This window comes from Manis javanica, chromosome 3 (assembly GCF_040802235.1).
Source record: "Manis javanica isolate MJ-LG chromosome 3, MJ_LKY, whole genome shotgun sequence".
NCBI classification, from domain to species: domain Eukaryota; kingdom Metazoa; phylum Chordata; class Mammalia; order Pholidota; family Manidae; genus Manis; species Manis javanica.
The window spans coordinates 34,406,960-34,433,165 of NC_133158.1; the positions used below are offsets into that span (position 1 = coordinate 34,406,960).

The window sequence follows — 26,206 nt, forward strand, 5'->3', positions numbered from 1 at the left end:
TCTAGTCCCTCGCCACTGAGGCTGCTCCTTACAGTACCCCTGAGAGATGGGCACTACTATTGCCTCCACTTTACAATTAAGGAAACTGAGGCTCAGAGAGGAGACATGTCCTGGCCCAAGGTTATCTAGTGAGCGAATGACAAAGCCAGGATTTGAATGCAGGACAAGGCCAATGGTTCTTTTATCTGCTTGCTAAAGTGAAAAGGAGTTTGTAAAATAAAGATTAGGGCTGGCAGGTGGATTAGCTGGGGCTTCTGGGGCAGGAAGTTGACTGGGTTATGTCTGATCCTGGGACAAGCATCAGGGACCTCTCCCTGCGCCCCCAGTCCTGGGTAGTGCACAAAGGAAGCCTGGACCTGGCTCCAAAGCCTAGCAAAGGGCAGAGTCCAGCTGAGCAGGTCTCAGGCAGCATCTCCAAAGACAGGGAGATGGAGCAGGACATATTGCCTGGGACTTGGGGACCCCTTCTGGTTGTCACTCCAGGAAGGGGGTCGCTTTTTCCCCTCAAGTGGAGGCAGTAGGTGGGGCCATCCTAGTAGGAGGAACACCTGTCCCTAAAATACCAGCTCCCCAAGCACAAGGGACAGCAGCAAGAAAGGCCCCAGCTCTTGCCAGTAACCACTGCTTGCCAAAGCAAGGCCTGCTCCTCTCTGGGCTGTGGGTTAGCCGGCTGACCAGGACACCTCACCAGCCTGGAGCTGTTGTGTCCTAACTGTCCCTCCGTACCCAAAGGTACACACAGATGTACACACGTACACACACACACACACAGCCCTTTCTCTGCAAAGACAACCTCAGACCAGCTACTTGGAGCAGAGAAGCCAAGTGGCCTCCCTCCTTCCCACTGGCCCAGGGCAGCTGTGAGGAAAACCTGGACAAGGTGGCCTCACCGGTGTGCCCCCGAATGGCTGCAGCTGTGAAACTGAGACTACTCTCAACTCCTGGCAGCCTTGAATCCTCAAAAGTCCTAGTGGGAAGTCCTCAGGCACCTGAGACCCCTTGCCTGGCCATCTCTGAATGACTGATCAGCCCAAGACCCCAGTGCTGAGAGTTCACAGATGAGGAAACTAAGGCTTGAAAAGTAAGGAGGCTTTCCAGGAAGCTCTGGAGTTAGGCTGCCCGGGATCAAATCCCAGCTCACTGTGTGACCCTGGCCAGCCTACTGTGCCTCAGCTTCATTACCTGTAAAATGGGGCCGATGTGACATCAACCCCCCAGGCAGTGGTGGAAGTGGGGGCCGAGGGATGGGGGCAGTGATCACCTGCGCTGACGTAGGTAAACCAATCAGCACAAGGCAGGCACACAGACAGGTGGGTATTAAAATGTCATGCACGAGGTTGAACACTTATTCACACTGGAGCCAATCTCAGAGACCTGCCCACTAGGTAGGGAAGTAAGACAGAGCTGGCTCCCAGAGCCTTCTAAGGAGCTTCTATTCTGTGGCTGTCCAGCACCAGGCCTGTACCAAACTGGATGAAGCCTTTACCAGCTCAAGATGCGAAGAGAAAAGTGAAGGGCACAGGATTTGGGCCTGTGGTGGGAGGCTGCCAGGGTTCCTTGTTTAAGTAGGATTAAATTGCAACCTTCCTACTTTCTTTTTTGGGGGTATTAAAAATGTCTTTTCACAACATCATGGTAAGAGCTGATGGTCACTTTGTTTTGAATTGCCATTAAATGGCAAAATAGTTTGCCAGCCCAAGGGTGGGCCACTCCACTCCTCAATCCCAATTTGTTTTTGAACACGTACTAGCTCATGAAATTCCAAACTATCATCTGGTAATGTGCCCATTTTACAGGTGGGAAAACTGAGGCCTGGGTACCAGAGCTTCATCTCCAATGTTTCAACTCTGGGCTCTGCAGTCCGGTTCCCTCACCCACTGCTCCTACTAGCTGGATGCCTAGGATTGGCTCGACTCCTTACTTATTTGAGGAACTCTTTTCCAGGGCCAGGAAATTCAGAAAGGAAGGATTTGGGCTGAAGAGGTGGGTAAACAGAGGGTCCCTCTGATGGTCTGGGGTGGGCAGCCTGGGCAAGCAGCTCCCAGCAAGCTGAGCCACAGCCCTCTCCAAACTAGGTGCCTCTGAGGAAGACCTTGTTCCCACCAGGCCCCCAGCAGGACCACTCACATCAGAATTCAGAAGCACCAAATGGCTCCCACATTTGTGCCCAACTCCCTTTCCTGGGCAGACTCCCTGAATACCGTTTCCTAGGCAACTGCAGCTGTTGGGGACCTCACAACTCACACCACAGAAGGCTGCCCAGGAGGTTCTCTAAGGAGACAGGGCTCCATGAGCAGACAGGGATGCAGGTGGGAAAGCAGAGGTGACTTACCCCAGGCACTGGGCAATGGGGCACATCAGGGGCAGGAGAGAGTACAGAAGATGCCCAGCACCTCGGCTTTGGGCTTCAGAATATCTGCTCATGAGGTCATAATGCCCCTTCCAACATGGCCCAGGTGCCCGCAGACTATGTTCTCCAGGTAAATGCCACCGATCGGGAAATCCCTTCGAGCACTGAAGCCAGAGAGGTCAGTGCTTTGTTGTAGGATGTACCATCTCTGCACAGCACTGCCTGGGAGGCCCTGGGCTTTCACAGCTTGCTGTATTTTTACTGGCCATTCTAGGCCCTGGAATGCACATCCCTGCTCTTCTCCATCCTCAAACACTACTTCCTCCGGAAAGCCTTCCCTGCCCATCTCCTGCCCATCTCCTGGTGGAACAAGTTGCTCATTCTTCAGCTATAATCCTAATGTCTTCCTCTTGTGGCCACCGATGGATGGCAAGGTGCTCCAAGGCCGGGGGCTGGCCTCCTCCCAGGAAGCGGCAGGTGAGTGCAGCCCTAGTCTACCATGGTCATAGCAACCCTTTGTTCTAGTTCCACCTGTTCTTACATCATGCAAACAGTAGTAAGTGCAGCTAATATCATATGCTTGGCACTGTGCTAGGCACTTGATATAACTGTAACAGCAATTTAAGGAAAAAAATATTTTTTTATTTCCTTTTCACTGATTATGGTTGCTCACTTTTCTCCTATAATCAGTTCAAAGGTAATGAGACATTTTAGCATTTTCAGAGAGTCTGGTAAGACAATAAGCACATTTGAAATGCCTTAAACATATGATAAAATCCTCCACCTGTACACAGCCAGTCCCAGAGAGGAATACTAGCTCCTGTCCATGTGTGCCCTGATCAGCACCTGGAACTTGGGTACAGTATTTTACCCAGTCCTTACCAGTCACACTTTGAGATAAGGGATCTTACCCTATCTGAGTTTCAGAGACATGGAGTGACTTGACCAAGATTGCACAGCCAGGAAGAGGCAGGGCTCCAGAGTCCTGGGTTCTTAACTACTGGTCTCTGGGGCATCTCCAGGCTGGGACCTTTTCTGACCAAGAAGTCCCCCTTCTTCACCTGACACAGGAGGAAACTGAGGGTGGCAGGAGGTAGGGGGGGTCCTTCTGCAAATGAGCCAGCTAGGATTAGAATCCAGGTCTCCTGAGTGGGCCCAGATCACATGTATCTTCATGAACTAGGCTGCAACCAGCTTCAACGACAGAACCACCACAACCAAAACATCCACCTTGTTGAGGCTTGGTGCTAAGTACTCAACAAGGACCTTCCATTCAGTAATGTATGCCTGCTGGGATGGCCAACTACTGGCCCCTAGGCCAGGAAGAGCTTCTAACTCTTTCTGCCCAGAGCAATCAGGTGGCTACTGTCCAGGGGCGTGGCTAATCTCAATAAACCGATGAAGGGAAGGGACAGAATTTAGGGGTTCTGTCTCCCAGCCTACACCATTTCTGGAAATGTAAGTGGTGCCTTCTGCCCTCCTCCCTCTCAGCCCCCACATCCTCCAAGCTGTCTCTCACCCTGACCGTCCTGCAAAGCATCCCATCCACGGCAGCCCAGGACTTAATCAGCTTATTCACCCTGTGGATAGCCTGGGTGATCTGAAAAAGTCTCCTTTTCCTCCGTGGGGGCAAGGATGCCTGAGATTTATGCCACAACTATAAATAGTTGAGAAATCCTCCTTTTTAATTGACTCTTCTATTTATTTGGTCAGTCAGTTCCTGCTGACCCCGAGATGGCCAAGTTCCACATAGTTCCTCCCCAGGATCTTACTGGCCTCTCCAGCCTTGTTCTCTGGAATCCCCCATGAGCACTGTCCCCCAAAACCCACTCTGCCTAGTTCCACTTTTGCCTGTGCTGCATCGCCATAAAAGACTTCAGCTGGAACCTAACTGGGCCGTTTGTCAGCTGCAAGCAGTGACCTCAGGAATGTCACTTCCCCTTGGGGCCTCAGAGGCATCATCTGTAAAATGGGCCATCTTCAGTTACCCCAGGGAAGATACAAGACAGTGCCTCAATACACACAATCGGCCTCACTTTCAGGAAAAGCCCTGAAGGAGGGGGATTAGCTGCCTTTCATTTCACGCATTTAATCCACAAACACTGACTACCCCTTCTTAGCATCATCTAGCCAAGTACTGGGAGAGGCATGGTATTTACACAGGGCTGGTATTTCATGCAGGGAAAATACCAAATAAACAGGTTCTTCACCTGGTGTTCTGTGTCAAACCGGCAGCCGACTTTGATGCCTGGCCACCCCCTCCCAAGGCACTTCACAAGCTCCCAAAACCACGTGAATCAGCAAAACCAGGTTAGACATCTCATTAGACTGGGTTTCCTCTCGGGATCTCTGGCTGCGCCTGCAGCTCTCCTACAAGTGTTTGGGTGAGGGCTGGGCTTGTCTGTTTTTCTTCTGAGCAGAAGTCAGTTGTTAAAACAATAGCTAAACAAATCACTACCTTTAAGGGGCTTCTGGAAGCCTTAAATAAGGCCTCAGGTTCCAGGCTGGTTCTCCAAAGGAATCAAGACTAACCACACCACTCAGCAGAGCACTGGGGGTCCCCATGCTAGATCTCCCACCCAGCTCCTGTCCCCCTCCCACTGCTCCAGTACAAGACACCCCAGCCAAGCCAAGCTACTTGCGGCTTCCTGAGTTCCCACTTTCACTCTCTGCCCTGACTTTGTAGGGGCCGTTTCCTCTGTCAGTAATGCCCTTCCTGTCTTGTTGCTCACCTGGCAAGCTTTTATGGCTCAAGGCCTCTGTGAAGGTTTTTTAAACTTTGTGTGCCCAAAGAAATCTTCAAGAAACCCCGCCGATGGACACCTGACTTGTCTGCCCACTGACCTGGGAGTTCCCGGGCTGGACAGAGCAAGGATCATCTCTGGGTCCCCAGGGCCCTGCAGGGGCATGAGCCACAGGAAAAGTCCATAACTCTCTGATGATTGAATGTACACACTTTCAATTCTCGGTTTTCAGACACTTTAGAGATTTTCCCCAAACTTCCCCTGACATCAAACATCTAGCCTGGACCTTCCCCCTACTCAGCAGGACTGGAAAATGTTTGAAAACTATAAATTTCTCGAATGGACAGCACAGGCCCAAGGGAAAACAAAAGTCTGTACCCCATGACCTTACAAAGACGATGCATGATAACTAAACCTATTGATTATCATTTCACAATTTATGTAAATCAAACTATCCCACTGTACACCTAAAACTTACTCGGTGATGAATACCAATTATCTCTCAATAAAGCTGGAAAAACTCACACCAAATGTTAATGTAATTTACACGTTCACATTAGTCTCATTCAGTGCATGCTTAGGAAAACTTAACACTGTCTAGCACCTTTCATAATGTTTATGAACATGAAATACAATTAATTAAAAAAGAGAAGTTGGGGGTGATTTCCACCCAGAAGTGCCCAGTAGACCTGGTCCTTAGCCGTGACGCTTTCCGGCCTGGTACCCGGGGATCTGCAGACCCTGAAAAGGTCAGTGATACGTGGGAATCAGTGCCTGGAAGCAGCCACTCCTGCCAAGGGCCTTCCTGGTGGCTTTTTTCTTCTGTCTCTTTTAAGGGGAGAGACTTCAATGCATGTCTGGGCTGTTTAATGTGACTAAATTGTCCCTGAAAGCACTTTATTATGGCCATTTGTCAACAAAACACATTAATAAATTTTTCATCAAGTTTTTCAGTATGGTAAACTGCTTTCTCCTACATGCAGATACCCAGTGAGCATCACGGTCCCCGTTTTACAGATGGGGCGACTGAAGCCACGGCGGGAAATGGCACCGGTCCAAGGTCACACAGCCAGGAGGCGGCAGAGTGGGGACTCTTCTCTCGACAGCACCAGGACAGCAGGGTCACCCTGATACGTGCTGCGTGACCCTGGGCAGGTCGCTGCCTCAGGAAGCTCACTGTGAGGAAGGACAGATGGGAAGGTGGAAGAAACAGGTTCATGAGGAGGAAGAGGGGTGGCCTACATTCCTGGACGGCTGCCCTCCTCCCCGAGATGAGGCCTGGCTTACTGGTTATACACAGATGGTGTTTAGGGATCCCTTGTCCTGCTTTGCCACTGAATAATGGTTTGTGTGATCGTTTCTGTCATCTCTCCCTTCTCACCTCGTTCACCAACTGCCCAGCCCTGAGCCTGGTATACGGTGGGTACTCATATAATTATTCACCAAGTGAATGGACAAATGAATGCTAAATAAATAATTCAGTTGTGAGATCACAGGCCAGGAGAGGGTCTGAAGTGAATAACCCAGGAAGGGCAGCAGGGCCCACTGGCAGGCACCCCACAGAAGGAGAGGGCAAGGCGGAGAGCCGGCTTTTTCACCCACGAAGCCAGGAACATTGCTCATCTCTCACAGGGCTGGACCGTGACTGGAGGAGGAAATGACTGTCAAGTTCAGGGGCATAGCAGGCATTCCGTAAGAATCTCCATATCAAAACCTGACCTTGTAAATCAACTAGGCTGACACTTCTGTTTCCAGGATGAGGAGACACGGGCCCAAGGCAGAAATGTCTTCAAGTCTCACAGCAATGAGGGCCAGGGCTGGGACGAAGGCAATTGCAAACGTATTCATGGGGGCGACTGGAGACCTCAAAAGGTAACTCCAGCCTAGTTAGCACAGGAATGACCCCAGCAGCTGGATGAAGGAGGCTGCAGAGAGGTAAGCTTGTCAGATTTACTAGTACTGCATAGGGTATAGGACATACGTATACGAAAAAACATGACTTGCTGTTTATCTGAAATTCCAGTATAACTGGGTACCCTGTATTTTATTTGGCAACCTTATCCAGACTGTCTGGAGGGATCCCTGTGTGACCCACATCCAGCACAAGATATGACACCCAGGAAATAAGAGGAATCAAATACTCTGGCTGCCTGGTCTGAAAACCTCCACCTGAGTCAAATTAAATACCCTGGGACTTAAGAGTCACACTGTCCTCTAGGCATGCTCCTCCTGCCCAGAGGAACTGGTCATGGCATCTTCCCGGCCGTAGGTTCTTCATCAGAACATGGTCTGTCTTGGGCTCAGTAAACTTAATGGACAAGAGAAAGCTCTCGTGTCCAGAGTCGGTCAGGGTGGGCAGGGTCCCCGGAAAACACTAGAGGAACAGGAAGAGAAGCAGAAGCTGGCAGCGCCACTTGACCCTGAAAACACATTAAGAACCATACCCACCTTGCTGGGGCAGGACATCGTGCGGCAGGCACGGGCCCTTCATGACACGGTGGCCCCGGCAGGACCCAGGGCAAGCCTCAGGAATGAGCAAAGGAGCAAGGACTGGGGAATCTTCAGGGGAGAGAGATAGCGTGGGCAAGGTGAGAGGGGGGCCACATCCTGGGATACGGGCAGAGGAGCTGGACGTCCAAAACCACCTGGCTCCTGCTAGGGATGGGGGCAGGAGGGGAGAAGGGATTATGGGCACTGAGGGGTCTGCACAGAGCCCCACGACGGTGGGCCACCGAGCTCCCAGGCTGGAGTGGGGGCCAGCCTGTGGGCACACGCAGACCCTCAGGGCACACACACTTTTGCCCATTTTACAGAGAACACCCAGCGCAGGGAGGGAGACTCCTCACAGCAGGACACTGGCTGCTAGATGGCAGAGCTGATGCCTGTCCCAAGCTGGGCACTGCCACCCCAGGAGCTACACTGGGGAAATAACTCCAGACCAAAAGCACAGGTGACAACCTGGACTGAAGCAGGGTGGGGTTGGGGGCAGTCCTGTGGGGCTGAGCCATGAACCCGAGAAATCTGACACTATGTAGTAATGTAGGTAAGTGTCAGCATGGAGTTAATTTGTAGGACACACAGCTGGTGTTGAATTGCTCGGTGGTATGGGGAACCCCCCCCCCAGATTAGAATTGTAACCCCTCTGCTTGAAGAAATCCCCATCTGACCTGTTAGGGCTGAGAGCCAAGACAGGAAGCTACACCTAGGGAATCATCTACCTGGGGCCAAGCTTCCTGCCACAGGTGAAGTCAGAAGAGGAGGTGCCCACCTACCCTGGCCATCTAGGGGCCCCATCTCCCAGCAGCCGCGATGTGGATGACTACAAGCCAACGATGTGGGCCAAGACCCAGGTTCCCTGTCTGGCCACGAGGCTGACCTTCAGTTGGCCCCTGCACCCTTGAGCCTCAGATTTCTCACCTGTTGCATGGGGACAGTAGTCCTACATGTAACACATGTGGTAGTCCTAAACTACAGTTTTAGATGATCCAAGTATTAAAGATGGAAAACCTTCTTGAGAGCTGCAAAGGGCTGCACATGCTATTAACAGTCCATATATTCAGACTACCCTGAGATACAGGTGTCAAAAATAGTAACAGTAGTAACAGAAATAGCAGTTATGATGAAAACCACGATTTATTGAGTAACTGCACTGTGCCAGTCACTATACTAAGAACTTCCGTAAGTGGTTCTTCCCTGATCCTTAAAATAGCCAGAGAAGGGAGAGTGTATCGTGTCTAATTTTCAGAGGACCCTGGGGCCCAGAGAGGTTAAGTGACATGCCCTGGGTCACACAGCAAGGTAGAGGCCAAATGACATTTACACCCAGCCTCACTGGACACTTGAGCTGAGATCTTAATCACACCTCATCTCTCTGAAGGGTGTACTTATCAACCTCATAATCTGGCCAAGTATTCACAGCATCTCTTGTTTACTGAGGTTTTATTTGCTCCCCCCAATAAAGAAGGCTGGCAGACTGGGAGCTGCTTCTCTGAATGGATTGTTTTAAATCCTCTGCCTCTGAAAGCGGAGGCAGGGGCTTCCCAGGGAGGTGTCACACCATTCCTTGGTGCCTGAGGGCTGTCACTGATGACAAGTGGGAGCTTAAATTAGGACAATTTCTGAGGGTCAGTGGCTTGGCATTAGGGCCCAGCATCTTAAAAAGGCACAGCTCCTTTATGCTAGAAATTTCAATTTCTTGACTAGATCAATGTATAAAGACACCCAGTAAAAGATGTTCAGTGCCTTCAGCTTTGCAAATTGAAAAAGATCAGGAGATCGGTTGCACAACTGAACTGCAGGCTTAAAAATGATTAAGATGGTAAATTTTGGTATGTATTTTACCACAATTAAAAATAGAAAGGAGAAAAAAAGATGTTCATAGCAAAGTGGTTTATAAGAAGAGAAACTGCAAGCAGCCAATCTCCCATCACTAGGAGATTAATTAAATAAATGATGGTCTTCCCAACAAATCAAAACAAATTAGAACAGGAGGTCAGCAAACTGTGGCCCCCAGGTCAAATCCAGCAGCAACTTGTTCTTGTAAATAAAATTTTACTGGCACACAACTACACCCACTCATTTGCATATTGCCTACAGACTGTTTTAGCTACAACTGACTGTGTTTTAGCTACAACCACAGAGGTGAGACCAGCAGAGACCAGTGGAGGTGAGAACACATGGCACACAGCCCAAAATATATCCCAGCCAACCCCCCAGCCCTTTAAGAAAGGTTTACTGAGCCCTGACTTAGAAGACCAAAAACCCAGAAAAGTGCTTAGAGACATATGGGTGTGGGGGTGGGGTGCAGGATCACATATACAGTCTCATTGTGAGTTCAATTTCAGAAGGAAAACTTTAAGCAAGTATATTTACCTATGTTTCTAAATGCAATTAGATGGTTATCTCTAGATAGTTAGAATAAGGATTAATTTTTGTTTCTTCTTTCGACCTTTCTGCACTCTCCAAATTTTCTGTATTAAAAATATTTTACTTACCAACATTAGAGGAAATAATTTTGTAACCCAATAAAAGGGCTAGCTAATGCTACTATGGTAATCATATGCAATATAAATGCATCAAGTCAGTATGGCTTACACTTTAAACTTATACAATGTTGTAGGTCAAATATATCTTAATTTAAAAAAATGTATTACTTTTCTCAATAAATAATAAATACCAACTTTCTCATTGTCTTGGCCCTTCAAAGGGGCAAGTCTTAAGGTTGCTGCTCTTGCAAAACAGGTCTTGGGTCTGGTATTAACACCTGATCCCGGCCACAGTTGACACCCTACTGGTGGTGTAGGGGGACAAGACCCTCTTGCTTAAGACCCACCAAGGAGGACGGATCTGATTTTCAGCTGAGGGTGAGGGGTCTGCTCTGGGGAGATTAAATGAGAAAATTCACTGATGTGCTTGGTACTGATTTTACTAGGCCTACTGGGTGCTTCAAATCTCCAGTGAAGACACAGTGACCCTGGCCCCTGATCCCGTGGCCGCTGCCTTTCCATTCCTCCTGGGTGCTGTTCCTGCTCCTTTTCACAGGTGGGAAAGCCAAGGCTCAGGCTCAGCGACTCTACCCTCAAGGTCACACAGCTGGCACAGAGCTGAGTCGGGATTTGAACCCAGGGCTGTCTAACTCTCCAACTCTCCACCTCTGTGGACTTTCCACTACATGGGTTGTCCCAGCAGGAAAAACATTTGACTAGTTCATTAAAAACTCAGAAGTCTGCTGAACAGCTGACAAACACCGACATATCAGTCATCTTTTCAATGCATACGCCCGTGAGGGGCTGCTAAGTAATTATCACCCCCTTTCTCAGACGGGAGCCTGGAGGTCTCAGCTAAGAGGGCTGCATACCTGCTAGTGCTCAGACTTCAGGGTTGACAGCTTATGTTCCCTCAAGATACCCACCTCCAAGTCCCGCTGCCGGCCGTGGCAGGGGGTCAGGGAGCCCTTTCAGAGAGTAAAACAGGCAGGCAGCTTGGAGGAGGTGTCAGACAGGCCTGAGAGCAAACCCACCTCTGGGCCTCCACTGCTTCTCCTGTAAAATGGGCCCCCACCCAAGTATGGACAGATCAGCAGGCTTCAGAGAAGAATAACAGTGGCTGGCTTCTGTTTATTGCCTATAAAGCCACCAGCCTGGGTGGGGGCCCGGCCCCTTGCACAAGACTCTCTTTATCTGGAAGCAGAACTCATATTCCAGCTTCACAGCAGCAGGCACCTGGCTTCCAGGCTGCCCTGGGCTACTCATTAACCAGTGTGAGGCCTTGGGAAGGGGCCTGACCAGAGTCTGTTCCCAGCTGGGAGGGGTGGGGGCAGTGCTGGGTGGTGTGGGCACCAGGGCCACATCAACAGGGGTTCAAATCCTTCCTAACCCTGTGACCTTGCAGGGAGTCAACTCAGCATCCAAGTCTCAGTTTCCCTATCAGTCTAATGGCGATGGTCACAGTGCCCACCTCACAGGGATCCTCCTCCTCTGCAGGAGTCTATAAGGCACCTCACAGTGTCTAACACAGAGTAAGCACTCAATAAATGTATCTTGCTATTTTTACAAAAAGAACAACTGCACCCATATATGGGACTATTGTAGAATAAAATGCCTTCCTGTATATTAAACCTCTCGGTGTCATGCTGGGTGTGCTGTTAAATAGTTCAACGAATGTTAGTGATCACTCTTATTGACCTTTATGATGATCACTGACCATGACTCTGGTGGCTGACATGGAATGGGTATCTCCAATGCCCACTTGGAAGCTGGTCAGGGAGGTGTCCTGAACCACCGGGGACACGCCTGCCTCATCTCCACATCTGATGTCACAACATGAGAGCAGTCTCCACGGGGTCTGGTCGCCAGGGGCTGCTCACAACAAAGCATCCCAGCTTGATGATGAGGATGGAATCCAGTCACCCCTGGCAGTGGCAGGCCAAGGGTCTCCAGGACTCTTCCTGTAGTCCTAGCTTCCTAGGTCACCCCAAACCAAGTCAGCCCCAACCCTGGACAAGTGAGAGCTTGATAGGGGCACTATGGACCCCCCACTCCATGAGACATTTCTGCCCAGGAAGGCAGGTTTTCAAACCCCAGAGCAGAATCTACTGGTGGGCCAGGGCCATCATTTTATATCTATCATTTTATAAACAAGAACAGAACAAAAGAGGACCTTGCAGATGGTGAAGATATGAGTTACTACTTTGTGAAACTTTGGTTTCAGTTTCATGCAGTGTGTACATATGCAAGTACACGTGGCATCCTGTCATCGAGTGTATTTCTTACTGTCATGACTAAGTGACTCTGGAAGCCCCTCTAGCCAGGGTGTTTTAAAGCAAGCTGAAGACCACATACGCAAAAAAGTGACTGAGTCAGGTTCCTGCCCTCATTAAAGCCCTTTTAGAAACACCATTGTGCTCCTGATCTAGAAAAAAAAAAGACTTCTGTAAATATGAGACTTATTGGCACAATGTCATTAAGGTCTGTAGATTAGATAACAGAATTGTGTCAATGTTAAATGTCCTGGGGTTGATCATTGTGTGTGCTTATATAAGAGGATGAATGGCCTTGCTCTTACGAAACACATGCTGAAGGATTAGGGGTAAAGGGCCATCATGCCTGAATTTACTCCCCAATGATTCAGCAAAAAAGAAGTAGAAGAATATTAATTTGACTGTCTTTATTGTAAATATAGAAAGAAAGAGAAGCAGCCAATGCAGCAAATACTAACAATGGAGAAGATCTAGGTGAAGGGTGTGCAGAAGATCACTGTAATGTTCGTGTAACTTCTCTGGAGGATTTTAAGTTTTTAAAAATAAAAATCTCAATAGAAAAACAAGTGGGATACCAGCCCCAATCCCTGGAACTTGGGAACTAAGCAGCTCACCCTTTCATATGCATCTGACCACAGTCCTCAGAATCAACTCAACTCAGCTAGGCTGTCACTGCTTGGGGGCAGAGCCGGGATGGGGTCCAGGCCAGGCCTCCACAATCAGGGCTCAGCCCATTTGCAGGGCTGCCTCCAGCACACAGGTGGACCTAAGTGGCCAAGCCGGGCCATGCACCCACCACCCAGAGGTGCCATGTGAACAAGGTCATGGGGCTTTAGATGTTCTCTCTCCTCTTCCTAGAGACTGGAGGAGACACTGAGATTCCTGAGTGCCCCATCTCAGGTCACCGAGGCACAGCAGTGAGACACTAATGCCACGGGGAGGTCAAATGCCACTTACGTTTTGGAGCCTCCTCAGAAAGGGCTGTTGTTCTGGACCTGTTGAAATGAGGGGAAGCAAAGGAGAGTAGAGATGTGGTCAGGTTGTGACTACACACGGGACTCAGTCTTCTTCCACGTGTAACCACCCAAGTCAAACACACTGGGAGGGGCTGAATCAACACCCAGTGGGGATGGGGGTGGTAAAACTGGGGTGCCCAGGCACTCCCGAACACAAGCACATGCTCACACACCAGATACACACTGACCCACGTGTTCATGCATACTCACACGCTTGCTTGCACACCCCTGCCCAGGATGCAGTGTCCCTGAAACTATCGAGGGCAAGGACCACAGGAGAGGGAGGCTCTTCTTGCTGGCTGTGAACAGGTAAGCCACCTCCCCAGCACCTAGCCTAAGTCCACGTTCCTGCAGGCCCCCCACGGGCCCAGTCACGCGCCCAGGTCCATGACTGGGTGTTCTCTGTGAGCACTGGACGCACCAAGGCTAGACAGAGGCTGAGGGAGGCCCTGGGGGCCCCAGAATCTAGGAAAACAGGATACTTATCAAGTGGTTAGTGGTAAGGCTCATTGTGCCAAGAAAATCTGTTGAACCTTGCTAAGTTAAGCAGTCCCTGAATGTGATTGACCCCAGAAGCCTTTTTTGTTTTTTTTTAAAGAAATATAGAACACCTCCTGTTCTTTGGAACTTGGTTTGGGAAAATAGTCCAAGAGGGGACAGATTCCCTCTGCATCTCATTCCACCAGCAGAGCTGTGCTGGAAGGCTATCCTGGTTTCCTGGATATAAGAATGCATAAAACCAGGAAATGGTTTGTTATCAACAAAGATCTTACATTTCAATGAAGTCAAATGGATCAGCAGAGAAGGATAGGGGGTACCCTGGGAGGGCAGGGGCCTGAGGGAGGGAGCACTTTTTTCCTCACTGGACCTGCAAACCTGCCTTTTCCTCAGACTCAGAAACACGGCCCCCAGCAGTCTACAGAGCTCCCTGTGCCCTGAATCAAACCACCTCACTGCTACATTAGGGTCCTACATTCAACAGGTTCACACAGATGACTTCTGTGTCTAAGGCGTAAGTGGGGTACAAACATTCAGTAACTTGTTGGGCACCTACTATAGGCCAGGCACTGTTTTGAGGATTGAGAACACAGCAGTGAACAAGACAGATGAGGTCCCCGCTTTCATGGAGCCTGGAACACTGTGGTAAAGGCCAACACATCACAAAGATGCTCTGGAGGTTTCATTTTCTGGATGGAGCAAGGCTCTGTGAAGGCTGGGGGGGATTTGTAATGTCTGCAATGGGTGCAGGCAGTGGAAGTAGCAATGTATGCTTTGCCAACCCAGACTATACCACGGGAAGGGGGACAAAGGTAAAGATAAGGTGGCATGTTTAACGCACAATTAATGATAAGCACAATGCTGAGGGAACCAGAGGAAGGTGGGTAATTCTAACCTGGGGTGAGACCTCAGCAGTTCCATGAGGCCAATGCAGCTCAGAGCAGAGGATAAGAATAGCATTAAGTCCCTGTGGATCTAACCTGCTGGCACTCATGCCGCCTCTGAGGTCAGACCGCATCTATCCACATGAAGACCCCCACATGCACATTCTCAGGCCATGGGATTCTGTGTGGGTCAAGCCCACCTCCTCTTTCCAGGGTGGGCAGGTGAGCAAGGCCCAGCCAATCACTCAGTTGTCTCAAGGACAGGCACATGACCAAGCCTGGACAATGAAGATGATTGACAGGAACTTATGCTAAAAATACTGGCAGGAAGAAAAAAGAAGGCTCTTTCTAGGCTGAGATGACTATGCTGGGAGGGAGAACACCCTGTGCAGCTGGGACAACAGACCAGGAATATGGTGCCCAGAAAAGACGAGAAAGAAAGTTTCGATGACAGCTCTCAGCACCAGGATCCAGCCATACCTGAAGGCTTCCTCCAGCCATGACCCTTGGGCTTTTCTATTTAAGTAGTCAGTAAAAGACTTTTTTTAAGTTAGTTTGAATTGATTTCTGCCACTTGCAACCCTAAGAATTTGGACCTATATCCCCTGCCTTAAATGTGCTCTGTAATTTCATGCTTGCCCCCTTATCTGATACTCAGGCCATCAGAACAATGGGGCTCAGATGAAATGACTTCTTAAGTCCTACAGCAGCCCTGGCAGGCTAGCTACCAGGAGCCTATAGTTAAGGTTAAGATTGACTCTCCCTGACCCCAGGGCATTTGGCCAGAGATGGTGAAATCGTTCTCAAAGTTAAGCCTGAAGGGCTTATTAAAACACAACGCTGGGCCCCACCCCCAGGCCCTGAGTCAGCAGGTCTGGGTGGGGCCATGGACTAGGCATTCTAACAAGCTACCAGGGATGAGCAGACTGTACATCCAGTCACCACATTCTGAGGACCCAGATTCCAGATCTGTTCTACTTTTCCCAGTTGCCTGTGGCAGGTGCCCAATGCAAAAGCAAAGCCCCAGCCAGGCTAGAGACCACAGCCCTTTGGTCCTCAAAGCAGACCCCCAATTAAGGGAAGTGTCTGTGTAATTAATTGAAAGGATGAGCCAGTCTTTAAACAACGAAAGAACCAGGTCCCAGCTTATGCTCACCCCATTGCCAACCCTTCCAGCCAGCAACCCTGGGATTTATACATAATGGGGAAGCTGTGAGAGTGACCTGGTGCCTCCTTGGGCTCCAGCAGGCCCCACACTGGTCTTCCAGAAGCTGCTTGCACCCCCCAGTAGCTCCCTGCACCAGGCAGCAGGCCAGCACCAAATCCCGCTGCAGGCCTGCTCCTGACACACTGCCTCGGGCCGCCCTGCTGTCAGCATGGCCTGGCTGGCCCTGGGCTCTCCCTGATTTACATCTGAGTTGGCTGCCTTAAAAAGTCTCCTGTGGCTTTTGGACCGTGGACACTGCAGAAAACGGCTTCCCCACCAGCATCCTTCCAAGGTGGCGCTGGCCCAGAGGGCCTGGCCTGGCTCAGCCACCTCCCAGCTGTGTGACCTTGGGGAAATTCTCTGCTCTCTCTGGGGCCTCAGCCTTTCACATGCAAAATGGGAATAATGGTATCTTTTGTGATGATTAGAATGATGGTTAACAAGGCACAGGGCCTAGCTTACAAAGTGTAGCTTGTGCCCAATAGCTCTCATTTACCTCCTTTATCGAAGAGCTCCCAGACCAGCAGCCTGACATTGCCAAGAATTTGGTTAGAAATGCAGAACCTTAGGCCCCACTTAAGTAAGTCCTCCTGCAGGTAAATGGAGCATTTTAATGAGATCCTAAATGAGGTCTACAGCTTCCAGGCCTGAGCCGTACTGACGTGCATGTCGTCCCGTTACTGCAGCACTCCAGGACAAGGCCCAGACGTACCAACACCCTCCAGGCCTGGCAGAAGGGCAAGCAGGGGTCAGAGGTAGTGAAGGAGGTAATGTTATGAGAAGGAAGAAAAAGTATTCAGTCTCAGCCTCCTAATTTATGATGAGCCCCTAGGCAGCCCAGGGGAGAGAAAAGTCCTGCAGTGAGACTTGCCTATAAGTAGGTACTCATCGCCAGACTTAACTCACAGGCTCAGCCAAGGCAACAAAATATACTGGAAACATTCCAGGTGTCAGTTTCGGGCTTTTGGCAGAGTCCCGGTGTCTCTGTTCCTCTCCAGAGAAGACTGAATCTTTTGCATTCAAGGAGGCAAATTACCCTGTCTACCTAGAGGGTACCACCAAACTCACAGCAGAGGCCGGCAGAGGGGCTGCCCTGAAGGTACATGCCTCAGTCTGGCGCAGGGGGCTAGGGGGGTGCTGCAAGCCTCATGGGGAGCAGGGTGTGGGCTGCCTGGATTGCCCCAGCTCCAGCCTTGAACTGCACCCCCCAACATCCCACCCCCGCTGTGGAAGCCCTATGGGTCCCCCCTGGAGGGCTGAAAAGGGGAAGCCTAAGGGGTTGATGCTCATGAATCGCTCCCAGACTATGCAGTCAACCTTGTTGAATGAATAGCACAAGAATGCTTCCCTCCACCTGCCCAGATGCACTGGCAACACAGTCCTGTGCCTCCAGGGCCCACTGGGGAAGCAGTCAGTGGGCTGGGGGCACACTGTCGAGTCCGGGGTTGGAGATGGGGGTGCTGCCGGTACATTCAGGGGAACCGGATAACCAGATGCAGATACAAAAAAAAAAAAAAATCCCGTGTTGAAAAATATTGGCTCAAATTTTTTAAACTCTGTGTGGACAACACAAAACATACCTTTGGCCCTGAGCTGCCCCTGGAGACCATTTTGCAGCAACTGCTATAATTTTTTCAGGCCTGGGGCTCAATCTACACCTTCCACTGGTGAGAAGCCAAGGACGGAAACAGATTCTGCTGAGTACCGCGGGAGAAAGGCTGCCAGGTTTGGGGGCAGGGGGTTCTTTCTTTTTTTTTTAAAGGTCTGTTCTGATCTATGTTCTTCTAATAATGGTGGAAGAAAAACTCACCTTGTTCCCCAAGAAAATCTTTTTTACCAAAATCTCATTGCTACAGCTCTGCTCAGAGCATCTCCACAACTCCAGTCCCCAAACTGGGGTGCCTCCTGTCAGAGTGCAGGCTAAGACAGCTTGAAAACCAACAGGACAGCAATCTCACTCTTACAGGGGGCCCGCCGGAGCAGCACCCCACATGTGCAGTGGGGACGTGTACTCCCTGACAGAGAGAAGGAAAGATCTTTCCCCCTTTTACTCAGCAGGTGTTTCCCCCAAACATGGTTTCCTTACAGGTTAGGACTGAGGACCCGAGGGTGGAAAGGACTTGCCTAGCTCACACAGCTCGCCAGTGGTCAGGGGCATCAAACCCTGGTGTCCCGGCAGCCTCCTGATCATTCATTAAATTGTTTTGTGGTTAGCGCCAGGAGGGCATGTGTCCATCCTTTTCAGCCCCTGTATACCCAGGGCCTAGATAGAACAAATAAACATATTTGGTGGAAGCATGATGAGGAATATAATTTCCAAGCCTGGACCCACTCACATGTTTAAGACACAGGCTCTCATCTCAGGGCAGAGGAAACCAGACCCTTTATCTGTATACCAAGCACCTACTGTGAGCTGGACCCTATGCTAGATGCTGGAGCATCTGTCCTCTCCTGACGTGCCCCTATTTAGGTGGCTGGATAGAGGGCTGAGTGCTCCACAAGGCTTAGCTTAGGGCAGGATGACGAGACATCCATTTTGACTCATGTAATCTTTTTGGAGCACTTACTATGTGCCAGGCACCATTAAAGGGCTCAAGGAAAGCTTCATGGAATAGGTAGCTTCAAGCTGGCCCTTGAAGAGTGGGGATAAGGAGGGAAGGGAGGAGGGGCCGAACAGGCTGAGGCAAGGGCAGGGCCCGAGGGCATGGGCAGGGTCCAAACAGCCCAGGGCTCAGTCTGGGAGCAGAACCCAGTCAGATCACGAGGAGATGGGGAGAAGTGGTAGTAGATAAAGGAAAACATTGGCCAGGAGCTAGATCATGAAAGGCCTCAAATGCCAGGCTAAGGAGTTTGGACTTGATTTCACAAAGCACTAGGGAGCCACTGAAGGCTTCTGAGCAGGAGGGGGGGGACATGCCAAGAGCTGGCCCCCAGATGGTACAGAGATGTGCCCAGGCAGGAGGCATGCAGGCTGCTGAGCAACCTGTGGTCTTGGCCTGTGGCACTCTCTCTCCACCAGAGGACATGCAGGTGCCATCTGGTGACAGAATGGATGTCCTTGAAATCATGGCCTGAGTCCTCCATCAGGGCTGAGCAGCCATGAGGCAAAAGAGCAGAGCCTTCAGGACTGCCCCTTTTGGGCACCCTTCACCCACTAAGCATGACTCTGCTGAAATCTACTTCACCCTCCACCTCCACCCCAACCCCCCAGTGCAACGGGCAACCAGCTCAGGTTCAAGACAACCTGGAAAGGGGATGGTGGAAGATGGCAATGGGTTAGAAGAACCGTGGGAAGGATGAGACTCTCAGAAAGTCCAATGTGGTCCAAGCCTCCGCTTAATGAGGAGACTGAAGTGGACGGTACCAGGGAGGACCCAAGGTGCGCAAAACCGGGAGAACTCAGCTCTCTGGCGCTCCAGCCCAGGCCTGCTGGGATACACACAAGGCCTGCAACTGCCTCTATTCTGTTCTTTCTACACAGTGGCCAGAGCTGCCTACCAGGAGACCGGCTCCCTGCTCCTCCCTGAACAGGTGGTCCTGCTTTCCTGGTTCCCCCCTACCCACCCAAACCCCAGATTCTACAGGTGTTTCCGGAGCAGCCAAGCCCTAAGGCGTCCGTTAGATCAGTACAGCTTTGCCCTCTCACCCTTTCTCATTAGGTATGATAAAATCGGGATCTGAGTGTGGTGAACAGCTCAAGAAAGTTTGCCACAGCTAAAAACATTGTCTTGAAATTCACCTGTTTACTGAATAATCACTGCATTGTAGGTGGGGCTAGGGTTAGAACAATGGCCCTTTTGATGGCTTATCTTCCTGTGTTGATCTGAGCCTCAGTCTACTCATGCATAAAGTGGGTGGGCAGGGAGGTTAACTCAACCATTCCAAAGTCTCCACACTCCCCAGTCAATGGCCCACTCTCCCCAGACCTTCCATGGTTTTCCCTGCCTGCCTTTGGCATAAACCTCCTGGGATTATTCATTAACCTCTTCCTGACAGATCTTCTCCCATCCCCTGAGTGTGAGCCACTTGAGCTCGGGGGGCTATTTGATTTATTTATTCCTGCCCTCCTGGACTTGGCACCATGCCTGACACCCAGTGGTTGCTCAATACTTTGCATCTCCGCTAGCGAACAGGAATGGGCTTTGGTCTTAATTCTTCCCATTTCCGGGCTGTGTGACTGGGGTAAGTCACTTTTCTGAGACTGAATGAACACACCTAGAACACAGTTAAGAAGCACCAAGTCAGGCACAAAGCTGCTTAAATGCAAGATGGGAGATAAGGCCAATTGCCTTGGGCTGCTTCTCTGTCCACCTTCAGGGGAAGTTCAAAGTCATTGCACGGTGGTATTTCATTCACCAAGCTGGCAGCACTTGGGATGATTAAGACAGGCCAGAGTAGGTCAGTGATTCCCAAATGCAGACTAGCTGTTCAGAATGGCCTGGCAGATCTGTATGTTCTGACAAGCAGCCATTTCACAACGGTCTGTTGTTTGAATAGAGTTGAGTGGCAGAACCAAGAACAGTATGATGTGCCATTTTCATTAACAACAAAACAAAACTACAGCTATAGCCTGCTGAACAGAAACAAAATAACCCCTGGGTCAAGGAGGAAATCAAAACTGAAATGAAAACACATCTAGAGAGTAATAAAAAGGACTACGTCCTTGTGGACATCTGAGGGGTACAGTTAAAGCTGTAGGGAAATGGCAGAGGAAAATGTATAATCGAAAAGGCCTTCATTGTTATTATAGAAGGAGATGACCAACTGCCAGTCAGATGGACCAACTGAAGATTAGATTGCACTTGCTTTATAAATGATCTTCCAGGATCACTTTTAGTTGACACAGTTTTGTAATGCTTGAGCTATGTTATTTTTTAATTATTTTATAAGAGACTCCTTTGGCAATTTTTCAATAAAGTTAACATAAATTTTCCCTGGGACCCTGGGGTTCCACTCCAAAAATTTTTGCTGGGACCCAGGAGCATCCCCAGAAAGGCCTGCAGATGAATGCTCATAGAAGCTTTATTCCTAATGGCCCTTAATTGGAAACAACCTAAATGCTGATCAGCAGGAGAATGGATAAACACCTTGCCATACCTCCATACGATGGAATACTACTCAGCAATAAAAAGATGTCCTATTCATACACTCAATAGCATGAATGATTTAAAAAACATGAGGCAGAAAGAAGCCAGCCAGACATGAGTATATACCACACAAGTCCATTTATCTGAAGTTCTAAGCTTGACAAAACTGATTAATGGTGATAGAAATCAGAACTGGTTGCCTCTGGTTGAGGAAGGGCACAAGGCAGCTTTCTGGGAGAGCTGGAAAAGTCCTGTATCTTTATCTGGGTGGCGGTTACACAGTTGTATGAATTTGTTAAAACTCATCAAACTGTAACAGAATCTTTGCATTTCAGGGCATGTAAATTATATTTCAATTTAAAAGTATTTATTAAAAAGCACCATGAAAAAATAGATTTTAAAATACAGATTCCCAGGCTTTACCACCCAGGAGTTCTGACTCAGTGTGTCCAGGCTGGGCCCAGAGATCTGAATTCTTTTTTTTTTTTCTTAAATAGATAACCCAGGTAATTCTGATGCCTGTCTAGAGTTAGTGCTGCTGGCCCCCTACCTCCTACACCCCTCTCCCTTTTTACTGTTTTGGGTGATTTGTTGTTTGTTTTTACAAGAGAGAGTTGGTTGACTTACAGAGCTTTGGATGTAGGACACCAATTTTCACCCTCTGCTCTTTCCCTGCCTCCCCTAAGCCCCGCTCCCTCAGCTCAGGTCTCCAAAGGAAGCCCCTGACCAGGTGAGGTGGGAAGGGAAACCCCAAGGGCCTGCTCAGGGCAGACATAACTCACCCTACAGACGCCAGGGCTGCATGCACCTAGGGAGGTTAAAGCCAGTAAGTTAATGGCCTGTGTACCTGTTAAACAGCATGTCCAGGCCTTCACCCTATGTTTACAGAAGAGCTCAGGGCAAGATTCACTGGCATGGAAAATGCTTTGTGCCCTGACCAGCAGTAGCCTGGCCACCCTTGGTCTCCTGGACCCCAGCCTAGTTCCTCATTCACCATGAGAGGTCTCCTGGGCTCCCAGCTTTTACTGGCTTCCCCATGTCTGTCCCCAAACCCAGTCTGAGGCTCTTTCTATCCCTGAAGCCCTCAGGATAAAGTCTAAGCCATTTACACAGCTCTCAAGGCCCTCCATCACCTGGCTCCTTTCCTCACTCCAGCTACGACCCTGGGAAGCTTATCGCAAACTTATGCTTGGCTCTTCATGCTGCTGTGCCTTTGTACCTGCTATGCCCCCTGCCTGTATGCCAGCCCATCCTGTTCCTCCACTCACAGGAGATGCCAACTCTGACCTCACCTCTTCTGAGCAAATTTTAGTGCCTTCTACCTATGACCCTGCCATCACTGCATAGTCACCTAAGTCTTCTCCACAGCACCCCAGGGGCAGCATAGCCACACTGCCCTACCTCCCTCTGGGCTGTGAGCTCCTTGGAAGTCACATTCCACCCAGAACCCAGGGCCTAGCCAGAACTGACCTTAGCAAGGTTTATAAACCAACTAAATGAGGCACACACAAAAAAGAGTTCTTCTTCACACTTGACGTCTACCCTGGGCATATCCACATCCATGGCTCCTCCCCAGAACCCAAAAATTCAAACACACGTTAGCCGGGTAAACTGGCCAACACAGAGGAACGAGATATAGCCCCCAAGGACTATGATTCTTGCTTATGACCTTCTGCAGAAGTAGGGGGATCGGCCTGCACCTGCTGGGGTGAACCTGCAGTGCCAAGGGTGGTCCTGATTCACACCCAGACCCAATCCAGCTGTGGCCAAGCTACATTCCAGGTGCTCCTTGTAATTTACTTTTTAGCTCTTTCCTATATACAGGAATGTATTCAATGACTCAGAAGTACCTTATCATTTTAGGACCTTTGGAAAGACTTTCAAGTAAGTAAGGCTCCCAAATCCTGTGACAGGTTGTGGTGGATGCACTTGAGTTAGAAAAACCATCCCCAGAGCCCAAATAGCCTTCTGGGGGGCTGGCACTGGCATAGGCAAAGTGGCATGGCTCCCCCAGAAGGCGGAAAGAAAGGAGACCAAAAAACTAGAGACAGAATCAAGATGCCAATATGTCCCATGCACTCACCCTCCAGCCCTGAGGGCAAGGGCATCTTTGTCCCTTGTTTTCCCGGGGTCCGATTTCAGCTCTCCAGGACATCAGTGACTACAGCTCCATGGGGCCCAAACTCACAGCTGGCCAAGGGAAGGCCTCTGAAGCCCAATCCTGTTCTGTCCAATCAAGGCAAAGTCCTCTGGATGACTCTCAGTTTGCCCATCTGTTAAATGGACACTACTCACTTGGGCCTCCACACTCTGCAGAGCAGGTGTGCCTCAACTGCCACAGGATGAGAGGAGAGAGACAGGGCAGGGGAGGTCGACAGCAGCTGAGCCACGGGTCAGTACACAGATCGCTCTAGAGGATATAAGCTCCAAAGTGTACCTTGGCCCCTGCCCTGGTGACCTCGTGACACCCTCTAATCGGCAGCTCTGAAGCTGAGCCCTGTGTTATAGCTTACCACAGGCTTATTCAGCCTCATCTCTCTCAATCCCCTCAAGGACGCTGTGACGCCAGCCCCTGGCATCCTTGCTGCCCAGACAAGGTGGCCCACCGACTAAGACAGAGGCACAGTGCTTGAACTCAGCTCCCTGGAGACAAGTTCTTGCCTCTCAGTCCTTATTTATCACATAACCAGTCTACTCTGCCCATTTTACAGATGAGGAAACTGAGGCCAAAGAGAAAGGGTGCCCAAGGTCAACCGGGTGAGGAGCCAAGCCTAAGACCTAGCCATTCTGCCAATTCGTTCCACTCTCAGCCAGTGCCTTGGGGCTCCCTCTAATCACCCCCAACACCAGTCTCATGAAATTCCTTCCCCTGCTCCACCCCCACACCTTCTCATGCCCACTCCACACTCCCAGGATGACTCCCTGGTCGAGAGGGAGGAAGGCGGTTGCTAAGCGCTTACCCGTTCTCTCTCATAAAAATAAACTCCTTCTGGCTGGGAGATTCTGGATGAGATCCCCTCCCTTCCAGCCAAGAAAAAATCAAAAAGAAATTTTAAAAAGATCTTCTCCGTGACATTTATTTGATCGTCAGCAGTGCCAAAGCGTGGGCTAATATACTGAAGTCCAAAGGGAGCCACGCGCCACGGAACCTCAGTCTGAAGACCCTCCATTCAAGCGTCCGGGCAGTTACTGAGCTGATTTATTTGCCCAGGCAGGAAATGGGGGCCCTGGCCACCTCTCAAGCCTTTGGGGCTGGTCCTGGGGGAGGTCGGGATCTGGCAGAGGCCAGGCAGTGACCAAAATAGCCAGGCTGGTAGCCCTGCACCCAGCACACACCTCCCTGAGTGCCCAGGAGCATGGCTCTCAGGTCCCCCCTCCAGTCCAGGCTGAAGCTCGGGTGCTGTCTGCACGGGTCCTGGAGTCTCTCTGGCTTCCCTGGTGAGAGGGAGACCAGAACCTCTTGCCCAAAAGAGGAACCCCCTGAAGGAAGGAGAAAAGCCCAAGGGAGGATGTGTCCTGCTGTCCCTTCCCGCTGCCCACTTGGCCTCCAGCTGTCCCTCTGGGCCTCTGTCCTGCCAGTCAAGACTGCTGGACGCTGGCACAGACACCTGCACGCCGCACACGGCAGCACCGTTGGAGCCATGCCGCCCTATCATCTCTCCCCACTCAGTGCCTGCCTTGGAGAACCAGCTCTGGACGTTTGGCCCTTTAGGTACTCGGGACACTCCCTCGAGTACGGCTGTGGACGCTCAAGTCCCCGCAACCTGGGACCCAGAGACACAGCCACACTCGACACACACGTGCACAGCCAGGTACTCAGAGATACAGTCACATACACACAGGTTTTCACAATGACACACGCCAAGACACAGAAGTGGATAGATACATCCTAAGATACATTGGAACAACCACACTCAGGCATCAGAGACACACAGAACACACACACAACGCACAGCCCAGCACACATGGAATAGCAGGCACATACTGAGACACACAAGAGCATACTGCTGGGGACATGGAGAAACAGCCCCCCTCAGAAATACAGACATACACAGGGACATGGAGATACATACACTCAGTGAGACACAGACACACACCTGTCCGCCTACTACACAAGAAAGTCAAGCCCTTTTGCAGGGGAAACAATAACAGCCCCGCCGGTGGGATTGGGCGGGCGACCCTCCGTCCCTCCCTTGGTGGTGAAAGGGCGCGGGAATGGGGGGCACTGGGCAGGGTGGAGGTCGGGGCCGGCCCGAGCGCGGAGACGGGGAGGGGCTCCGCGCCGAGCTCCCTCCTGCTCGGGTACCTGGGGCGGCCGCTGCACTCGGCTGCGCTCGGTTCTCCTCTCCGGAGACTGCCCACCGGCTCGGTCTCTGGCCCGCGGAGTCCGCGCTCCGCACTTCTCGGCGCGGCTCGGTCTCCGGGCTCGCGGCCCTCGGGGCTCGGAGCTGGCAAACGAGCGGGGCTGCGGCCAGGGCTCGGAGTTCGGCGCTGGCGGCGGCGCGGAGGAAGCGGTAATTTATAAGCGGCTTCTTCCTGACCTCGCGTGTCTGTTGTCTGAGCAGGCAGCTCTCAGCATCACCCATCCTGCTGGGTGGAAAAATACCAGCTTGGCCGGGCCGGGGGCGGGGCTGGGGCGGGGCCGGGACGCCCAGACCCGCCCCACACGCGGACACACACACACACACACACACACACACACATACACACACGGACGCACGCACAAGCGCCCCACACGCACGCGCGCGCGGGCTCGGACACACAAAGGACCCGGGCTCGCCGAGCGCGCGCGCACGCCCTCCTGCCGCGCGGCTCGCGGCTTCCCCCGTCAGAGCTCTTTTCCCCACGACACTCTACCCCGCAAACGCCAGGGCCAGTAGTACAGCCCGTCCCAGGCCCCTCCGGCCTTCGGAAGAAGAGCTAGAGCGACTCGCCCCCTCCTCTCACACCAGCCGCTGAACCCCATCACGCCCCATACACCTGGCTCGTGGGAGGGAATCACTCCACTGCGTCCTCTCGGGTGACCACCCAGGTTCTCTGGGCCTCGGTTTGCTCCTCTGAAAAACCGGTACAGCTACCCCGCCCGTGCTGCCTCCCTGAGGCGTAAGGGTGACCTGAGATAGTGATGTGAAGCCGGAGAGTACTGAAGGCTTGGCTCGGCC

At 51.0% G+C, this 26,206-nt stretch overlaps 1 protein-coding gene and 1 long non-coding RNA gene across 6 annotated transcripts in view; one reads left to right on the forward strand and one right to left on the reverse strand.

The window, feature by feature from the left end:
* SLC6A6 (solute carrier family 6 member 6) overlaps positions 1 to 25,646 on the reverse strand; it is a 79,218-nt gene extending 53,572 nt beyond the window's left edge. For 3 of the 5 annotated variants that reach the window (XM_037023758.2, XM_073231100.1, XM_037023756.2), the window contains exons 1-2: positions 25,351 to 25,646; positions 13,310 to 13,347 (exon numbers count right to left, since the gene is read on the reverse strand). The gene's annotated coding sequence lies outside the window, so the exon portion shown is untranslated. The remainder of the gene's footprint in view (positions 1 to 13,309; positions 13,348 to 25,350) is intronic. The other 2 variants (XM_073231101.1, XM_037023755.2) reach the window with 2 other exon arrangements.
* LOC140848341 (uncharacterized) lies at positions 1,438 to 6,269 on the forward strand. The gene is made up of 3 exons (XR_012129058.1): positions 1,438 to 2,827; positions 4,532 to 4,660; positions 6,078 to 6,269. It is a non-coding gene; the product is annotated as an uncharacterized lncRNA (long non-coding RNA).
* Positions 25,647 to 26,206: the final 560 nt, after the last annotated feature.